Raw genomic sequence first — 10,158 nt, forward strand, 5'->3', positions numbered from 1 at the left:
GTAAACTATAAGTCGATACGAACCGAATCAGCAATCGTGATAACCTTCTCAACGACTGCAGGGTATTCATCCGTAAGTTCAATCCAAAGGTCATTCAAATTTGAATCAACTGATAATATCATTCAAGTTTTCGTACTCCAACGCAGTTATCATTAATGGTTTAATCTGATTTGTAAATGGATTTCACTTAGTGGCTGTCCTGAACTCATTTGGAAAATATATTTTCAAGGATTTTTTCGGGTTCTATAGATGTTCATTTATGGTTTTATTCTCTTTGAGAAATCTATTGTCACTGTCACTCCCTTCCCGGGAATCGAACCCGGTCCATAGTCATCCCTGTTCCTTACATCATGAACTGTGAAAGCGATCGTCCCGCATTCCCTATAAATGAACCTTTAATTTGGTATGTGGTACACGTGCCTACCTGCGACTTGCAATACACACTGTTCCTAAATTGCTATTATATAAACAAAACGTATACTAAAAAGTAGTTACTTCTATGCTCGCGAACGGTCAATAGGTATGGCGGAAAAGAAAAAGGTAGAAGCGTTCGAAATGTGGTGTTACAGGCGATTGATGAGGATACCGTGGATAGAGAAGGTTAGAAATGAAGAAGTATTAGAAAGAGTAGGACACCTTCTCTAGATTAGATTACTGTTCGCAAATAGTTAAGGATGTGGGTTGTTCTAGTTTTAAGGAAATGTAAAGATTAGCTCAGGATAGAAAAGATTGGAGGTGCGTGTCCAACCAGTCTTAAGACTGATGACCTTATGATGATGATACTAGACGCAATTTTTACTTTCAAACGCAAGATGTATGTATATGACCTCTTAAACGACTACTCACGCATCGTCAATCAATCATACATTGGCATTTTACTGTTTATCTTTTAACATTTCAATTTTTACTCGAGGATAATAATTTATTACCATTGCATTACGTTGCCTGACTCACAGACCATCAGATATTGTTGCTGTTGCTGTTGTTGCTGGTGCAATCGACCGAACGGTTTTCAATTTACTGCTAATGAGGAATAGCAAACAAAGAAATTGCATTCGCGCCTCTCGAACGTTCAATGGCGTGTGTTGTTACTGTTGCTGGTTGTATCGAAAGGTTCAGAGGCCACGGGACCCGCCATCAAACAATTTCAACGTTTAATAAACTGTTTACTTGCGTGTAGCCAACTATTAATTGTATCGTAAGTGATTTCTTATATCGCTTCGGAAAATTGATTCGTAACGGTTTCAATTAAATACCTTAATAACCGCAACTTCATAGAGAAAAGCACAAAGACCTTTTCTTCTCCAAATGTTAGTTATTATTGATTAATTCGTTCATTTCAGATCTGTGTAACCAACGACAAATTTTTATTGAAGTCCAGTGGCGACTCGTCCCTTCGAAAATAGGCAAAGACTCTTCACTAGAGTTGCAGAAAACCGAAAAAAAACTTAACCTAAATAGAATTAGGTACAGTATGAACTTGAAATTACCTCAGAATAAGTTCTAAGGAAGGTGTCGACGAATAAGAATATTTCACGTTAATTGTAGCTATACTAATGTAGAGGTACTGAAGCAGAATTTTCAAACAAAACCGATTGAAAGTTTATGTTATAAGATTTACCAATCCTTTTTACTTTCTCTCTAAATAAAAATTTTCAGTCTCTCTCCAGTCTCTCAGAGTCCGAGAGCGTCTCTCACAGTCTTTCACAGTCTCTCAGTTATTCCCTAGGTGTTTTTATGGATCTCTCACAATCTCTGTATGAGAGACTCGAACAATAAAATTGTTAATTCAGAGATTCGTGTCTCTCACAGAGAGACTGAATGAATAAAACTGAAAAATTGAGAGACTCGGTGCGAGCCCAACTTCATATATACAAATATACTCTATATACGTAGATGTATAAATGTACGTATATACATATACATCCTACGCGAATCAGTTTCGACCCCGTCCGTGTATAAAGTAAATCCTCGAGTCGTTTTGTCGACAGTTTATGCTTGGAAATGTAAAACCCCGACTGTTTTACATTTCAGTAAGCTCATATTTAACGATGCTACTGAACTATATGGTCCCAGATTGCCATTCCGTCGCGCATATGCCACCCTAATTCTGAACCGACTTTATGGACCAAGTGAAATCACCCCCCTTTAGATATGACGAGTTTTCCCGATAACGAACAAAATTTATACCTTTTCTTGCAAAGAAGATGACGTGTAAGAGAAGATAGAAGCTCTTAATATAAACAAACAATTTTGACATTCGAAATTATGCACTGAAAAATTTGCAAACATAGAAGTATGTAAAGGGCACGGCACGTAGTTTTGATTAAAGTTGAATCAAGGGAGTCGATAGGGACAATAAGAACTTCTTCATTTTATTTTGTGATGTTTATGGAAAGCAAAATTCGGAAAATTTTAGCAGCACATGTAGTATTTCTCTTCCATCTTCCATTTTGCAAAACACTTTTATAAGTATTTTTTAGTACTTTTTTACCATAAACCTTAAAAATTATAAATTAACACATTTAGTACTCTTGAGTCTGAAATCGCGTTTCACGCCTAAGGGTTTCCGTAGAATATTGACCAAGAACTTGTGTTGTTTCATAACAATCTGCTTTTAGTAAGTATGCATTATATACATATAGGTTAGGGGTAGGTCAGGTGCATGTCGAGTTCCGAGACCTATCCTTGAGTGGTGCGAACGCGTATAGGGTATGTGTTGTTAGGGATGATGATGGATGGTTAGGNATAACCCTTCTAGGTAAACTATAAGTCGATACGAACCGAATCAGCAATCGTGATAACCTTCTCAACGACTGCAGGGTATTCATCCGTAAGTTCAATCCAAAGGTCATTCAAATTTGAATCAACTGATAATATCGATCAAGTTTTCGTACTCCAACGCAGTTATCATTAATGGTTTAACCTGATTTGTGAATGGATTTCACTTAGTGGCTGTCCTGAACTCATTTGGAAAATATATTTTCAAGGATTTTTTCGGGTTCTATAGATGTTCATTTATGGTTTTATTCTCTTTGAGAAATCTATTGTCACTGTCACTCCCTTCCCGGGAATCGAACCCGGTCCATAGTCATCCCTGTTCCTTACATCATGAACTGTGAAAGCGATCGTCCCGCATTCCCTATAAATGAACCTTTAATTTGGTATGTGGTACACGTGCCTACCTGCGACTTGCAATACACACTGTTCCTAAATTGCTATTATATAAACAAAACGTATACTAAAAAGTAGTTACTTCTATGCTCGCGAACGGTCAATAGGTATGGCGGAAAAGAAAAAGGTAGAAGCGTTCGAAATGTGGTGTTACAGGCGATTGATGAGGATACCGTGGATAGAGAAGGTTAGAAATGAAGAAGTATTAGAAAGAGTAGGACACCTTCTCTAGATTAGATTACTGTTCGCAAATAGTTAAGGATGTGGGTTGTTCTAGTTTTAAGGAAATGTAAAGATTAGCTCAGGATAGAAAAGATTGGAGGTGCGTGTCCAACCAGTCTTAAGACTGATGACCTTATGATGATGATACTAGACGCAATTTTTACTTTCAAACGCAAGATGTATGTATATGACCTCTTAAACGACTACTCACGCATCGTCAATCAATCATACATTGGCATTTTACTGTTTATCTTTTAACATTTCAATTTTTACTCGAGGATAATAATTTATTACCATTGCATTACGTTGCCTGACTCACAGACCATCAGATATTGTTGCTGTTGCTGTTGTTGCTGGTGCAATCGACCGAACGGTTTTCAATTTACTGCTAATGAGGAATAGCAAACAAAGAAATTGCATTCGCGCCTCTCGAACGTTCAATGGCGTGTGTTGTTACTGTTGCTGGTTGTATCGAAAGGTTCAGAGGCCACGGGACCCGCCATCAAACAATTTCAACGTTTAATAAACTGTTTACTTGCGTGTAGCCAACTATTAATTGTATCGTAAGTGATTTCTTATATCGCTTCGGAAAATTGATTCGTAACGGTTTCAATTAAATACCTTAATAACCGCAACTTCATAGAGAAAAGCACAAAGACCTTTTCTTCTCCAAATGTTAGTTATTATTGATTAATTCGTTCATTTCCGATCTGTGTAACCAACGACAAATTTTTATTGAAGTCCAGTGGCGACTCGTCCCTTCGAAAATAGGCAAAGACTCTTCACTAGAGTTGCAGAAAACCGAAAAAAAACTTAACCTAAATAGAATTAGGTACAGTATGAACTTGAAATTACCTCAGAATAAGTTCTAAGGAAGGTGTCGACGAATAAGAATATTTCACGTTAATTGTAGCTATACTAATGTAGAGGTACTGAAGCAGAATTTTCAAACAAAACCGATTGAAAGTTTATGTTATAAGATTTACCAATCCTTTTTACTTTCTCTCTAAATAAAAATTTTCAGTCTCTCTCCAGTCTCTCAGAGTCCGAGAGCGTCTCTCACAGTCTTTCACAGTCTCTCAGTTATTCCCTAGGTGTTTTTATGGATCTCTCACAATCTCTGTATGAGAGACTCGAACAATAAAATTGTTACTTCAGAGATTCGAGTCTCTTACAGAGAGATTGAATGAATAAAACTGAAAAATTGAGAGACTCGAGTCTCTTGTAGAAAGACTGGAATCTCTGAAATAGGTTGAACTTAGAAAATTTTCACCATGTCTATCAAGACACCACTTATTGAGAGATTCGAGTCTCTCGTTCAGAGATTCAAGTCTCCTGTTCAGAGACTGGATACGAAATGAGGATCTTTCTATGAGCAACTCGAGTCTCTCGTTCAGAAACGTTAAACAGTTTTTTTGACAGTGTCCTGACAGTCTCTCTCAGCGACACCAGAGAGACTCGATGAGAGACGGAGACTCAAGTCTCGCTTTCAGAGACTCTGAGAGACTGAACCCCATCTAAAATTTCTTGCCGAGCACTAACCTAGACCATTGTCTTTAGGTTTGGAGGGTTTGCCCGCTCATAGCCAAGCTTTTCTATTGTTTCCCTGGACCACTTGGGCAACTGTTGGGCCAGTAACACACCATAAATCTTTTTGTCTTCATTTAACGTGTCTTACTCAACCACCAGCCACTCGTTTTCAGAATTCCATAAGGAGTTTGAGGAGAGCCTTCCGCCATACCTTTCGGCTTTCCACATTAGTTCAGATCGGAGAAAATACTTTCCCACCAACCTTAGTAGCTGGTAGCAGTGAAAAAGTGCTTTAAAGTACAAAAAAACAAAGAAGCGGTGAGTCCATCGTTCGATGGTCATACGAAAGTGTTGACAAGTGAGTGTGTGCGTGGTGTGGCCCAACGGATGGTAGTAAGTTACAGCCGCAGCCAACGTCGCGATCTGCGATAAAACGTAACCNTATTAAAAACAAGTGATACAAGAGGTACTGCAGAAGAACGCAGGAAAAGTTATCAAACCAAACCGATTGAAAATTTCTGTTATAAGATTTATTAATCCTTTTTACCTTCTTCTTTCTATAAATCGAAACTTTATCTGTTGGCCGATTGCTTTAAAAAACGAGTGAAATGTAGATTCATACAGAGTCCTTTATTCAAAATACGCACTTTCCTTTCAGTCCTTCAGTTCAGCTATTAAAATCTTAACAGCATTTTCAAAATAAGCATGTTATTTCCTGTGTAAGTTACTCGTACAGCCTTTATCGGTTACTAAGCAGCGTGGATATAAAACACTGCAAATCTAGACCAACGTTTGACAACTAGCGGACCATGGTCCAAGTCCGAACCGCGAAAGGTCAAAAACTGGACTAAAAGAATATCTTGATAAAAATTTTCAAAAACCTGCGAACCCCATCTAAAATTTCTTGCCGATCACAGATCTAGACCATTGTTTTTAGCAATGGAGAACACCTGTTTGATTCCAGGTTCGCCTGCCCTTATCTAATCTTTTCTATAGTTTCCCTGGATCACTTGGGTCAGTAACACACCATATAAGTCTTTCTGTCTTCATTTAACGTGTCTCATCCAATCACCAGTCAGTCGTTTCCACAATTCCAAAAGAATTTTGAAGAGAGCCTTCCGCCATACCTTTCGGCTTTCCACATCAGTGCAGATCGGGGAAAATACTTTCCCACCAACCTTAGTAGCTGGTAGCAGTGAAACATACAAAAGTGCTTTAAAGTACAAAAAAACAAAGAAGCGGTGAGTCCATCGTTCGATGGTCATACGAAAGTGTTGACAAGTGAGTGTGTGCGTGGTGTGGCCCAACGGATGGTAGTAAGTTACAGCCGCAGCCAACGTCGCGATCTGCGATAAAACGTAACCTCAAACGTCATTAAAATGCAGCGGTTGCTATCTGCTGATTGCATAGTAACACATCGTTAGGTGCAATTATTGATGTAAACGTGGGCGAGAACGGTGCTCGCGAGTGCTATTAAGAGTGCACGATGATACGTACACACGTACAAATGTTTATTGGTACGGATTTGGAATGAAGAAAGGATATATGTGGGACGTGCGGGCGTGAGAGAGACAGTGAAAGAACAAGATGTACCACGATGCGATTTTTTTCCAGTTGAACTTGTATACATGTACCGTAAAACCGTGTGCCTGATGTACAGTGCCCGCCACCTCCTCATTTCTAACCTCATCATTCGCTTTTTCTTTTCCGCCGCGCCCACTGTCCATGTTTCGCACCCGTACAACGCCTTACTCCAGAAACTTTTAACAATCGCTTTCGAATTTTTAAATTAACCATTCACGAGCACAACAGTGACTTCTTTTTGTTAAAGACGACTCGACCCTGCATTATACATTATTTTATATCTCCACTGCTCCTTCCATCATGCTTATTTGGCGCCCTTAGGCTTACTTCTATGTATATGCGTAACGTAATTTTAAAATACCTTCTTAAATTAATTTAATTGAAAATATACTCAAGTTATTTTTCATAGCGCTCTTCACTAAAATAAGCATTTTAATAAGTTAAAGGCTGTAGTTTAAAAACTTCGCTGATAAATAATGATAATCCATCATCAAACTCAATACCGTAGTGTTAACTTTCTTTAGTATCCGAGATTATACCGAGGACAACATTATTAAATCTAGTTTTATTCTTTACGTATGTTATGGTGTGAAACTGCATTCTCATATGAATCAATGTTAATTTTACGATCGTGGGAATGTTCGCGTGGGTTCGAACAATCTTTTTTTGTCAACGTTTCCTTTTTGCAGGTTGCGCTCAAAGCGGAAGTTCGAATTCCTATAATTCTGCACTTCAATTATTCATGCATTCTTAATATCTTTGAATGTTCCTAACACAAAAGATTGATAACATCATACAAAAATGTTTCCATAAACAGGCATAGCTTTGCCTTAGACTGCCCTTTTTTCGGCACTCCGTCCCGGTGCCCTTCAATTAGAAATCATCGGAACGTAAATTTGTCCCGCTTTAGGTTGAATGGTAGATTATATTTAATTGAATTTAATAAACTAATAAAACCTTTTGTACTTATTCGAAACGTTAGACAAGGTACTAATGCTTATTGCTTGATGATGAAACAAAATAAAATCGAAATCACGATCGCAATTACTGACGGAGAAGTTCATCCGTTGTTATTTTCTAAAATACTTTAATTATAATACATACACAGAAATATATTTGATAAATTTTTGCTTTTTCCAATGAGTTTTCCTTAATTAACATCACAACAAATGGTATATTGAAATAATCTATTTGCCCGTAGATGAGTAAAAATAAACAAAAATTAAATTAATAAAAAATAAATTTCAAATACATTTTACTGCTTATTAGAAATTGCATAAATCATGTATAAAAAGACATAAATCGCCGTTTTGTGACGTCCGCCATATTGGATAAATAATGGCGACATTTCAGTAACATNAACAAAAATTAGATTAATAAAAAATAAATTTCAAATACATTTTACTGCTTATTAGAAATTGCATAAATCATGTATAAAAAGACATAAATCGCCGTTTTGTGACGTCCGCCATATTGGATAAATAATGGCGACATTTCAGTGACATTATCACGTGAACCAAAAGTGTGTGCCACCAAGCAGGATAGCTTCAGAGGAAGTGGGTGATATATTAATTGCAAAATTACAAGTACACCTGAAGTTAAAAAACTTTTTAAAATACTCTACGTTTTACAACAACCATATGAGGACTCGGAGAACCTGATGGTTACTTTTTCTGTCTTCTACGGAATGACAATAAACGATAAGGCCAATACACGTAGGTATAAAAAAAGGAGCGGCTAAAACCTGAAACGTGAGCCTTCTTCTGTGCACTCGCGGGTGGTCAGATGTCTACATTTAATTAGAAATTAAATTCATGTTATCTTTTGCTACTTTTACTACTTTATTATAATCCTAAACCACCAAACATACCCAATGGATGTATTAAACTGAAAAATGCTTTTACTTAATTCCTTACAATCATAATACTTAACAGGAAAAGACAACACAATCGAAGTGAGTGCTGCCATAAAAATGTTTTTTATTTTCATCATAAGGTCGTCAGTCTTAAGACTGGCTGGGTACGCAGCTTCACTATTTCCTATTTTGAGCTAATCTTCGCATTTTCCTAAAACTAAAACAACCCACATCCGTAACTATTTGCGAACAGTAATCTAATCTAGGTCTACCTCTACCCCTTCTAACTCCCGTTTCCGCCTCTAATATGTCTCTGACTAGACCTTCATGCCTGAGAAGGTGTCCTTACTAACCTATTTCGCTTATTTCTTATTGACTTCCTTACAGTCCTCTGTTCTCCTATTATTTCTCTGCCCACGGTATCCTCATCGTTCGCCTGTAACACTTCCATTCTTTTCTTTTCCGTCGCCCCCACTGTTCATGTTTCGCACCTATGCAGCGCCGCACTCCAAACATATACTTTTAACGATCTTTTTCAAAATTTTAAATTAACCGTTCACGAGCATAAAAGTGACTTCTTTTTATTGAAGGCGACTCGACCCTGCGCTATCCTCTGCTTTATATCCTTACTACCCCTTCAGTCCTGACTTATCTGACTTCCTAGATGAATAAAATCAGCCACTTCTTCTAATTTTTCATCTTCTACCTTTATATACGCTTTTTCCCTACTTTTTTTCCCTTGCATACCAGTACCTTTTGCCCCTGTATGTCTATACCTACAGTAGTACTCTGTTTAATGATGTTGATCACGTCTTCAATGTATAGATTATAAAGTACTGGTGACAATGTCTGACTCTCTTCTATCTGACTCCCTTCCTAATATTTACTTCTCTACGTTGCAACTCTAGCTCTATAACTGCCTGTTGCTCTTTATGGACCTAGACAGAAGTTTAATTTCCAATTAAGTAGATCAAACCTTAGCCGCTCCTTAAGAAAAAGTATTCATTTTGTATGTTTGATAAAAATATTTACATATATTGCTAATATACCTATTTAACATTAAACAACTTTTAATATATGTATGCACCTATGCATTTTCCTTTCTTCCAACACGAAGTTGTGTAAGCGCCCCTGACCTAAGCATACATAACGCATAATTTTAGTAATTACAGTTTTTCGTGAAAGATCTTTTCGCCAAGCATGCTAGCGAATGACGACGACGACATATGTTGAAGAATATATACGTACAAACAATTATTATAGTACATTAAAAAGAGCCCGGGGTCTGTTAACGGCCTGTACCGCGACCGTTTTCCCTTTCGAATCTCCAGACCAGCTCTGGCGCTTTACGTAAGAAAATAATGTTAGGTGCGAGAGCCGAGATTAGACTTTAAAAATAGCCGCTAGACAGAATTTACATACAAATTATAGACATTTATTACCTCCAAAGTCCATTATGTTGAATACGAACGGCTCTCTACGAATTAGTGTCCAAATAAAAATCTGCGTAGGCTTCCGTTGTGAAGTAGACATTTGTTTATCGGGGATTTGGAAAGAATTATTTGAAATAAAAGAAAAACAAAATAACAGCAGCAGTACAAGAACAATAAAGGAAAAGAAACGAAATAAGTAAAAAGACGTAACCATTAACATCAAATCCTTGAATTGATTACAGTATTCAGTATTAGTATTTAAGTTTTATACAACATATTTTATTTCGTCATCATAAGGTCGTCAGTCCTAATATTGGTTGGACATTCACCTCCACTCTTTCCTATCCTGAGCTAATCTTC

Source organism: Agrilus planipennis, unplaced genomic scaffold, assembly GCF_000699045.2.
Source record: "Agrilus planipennis isolate EAB-ADULT unplaced genomic scaffold, Apla_2.0 scaffold78, whole genome shotgun sequence".
NCBI lineage: Eukaryota > Metazoa > Arthropoda > Insecta > Coleoptera > Buprestidae > Agrilus > Agrilus planipennis.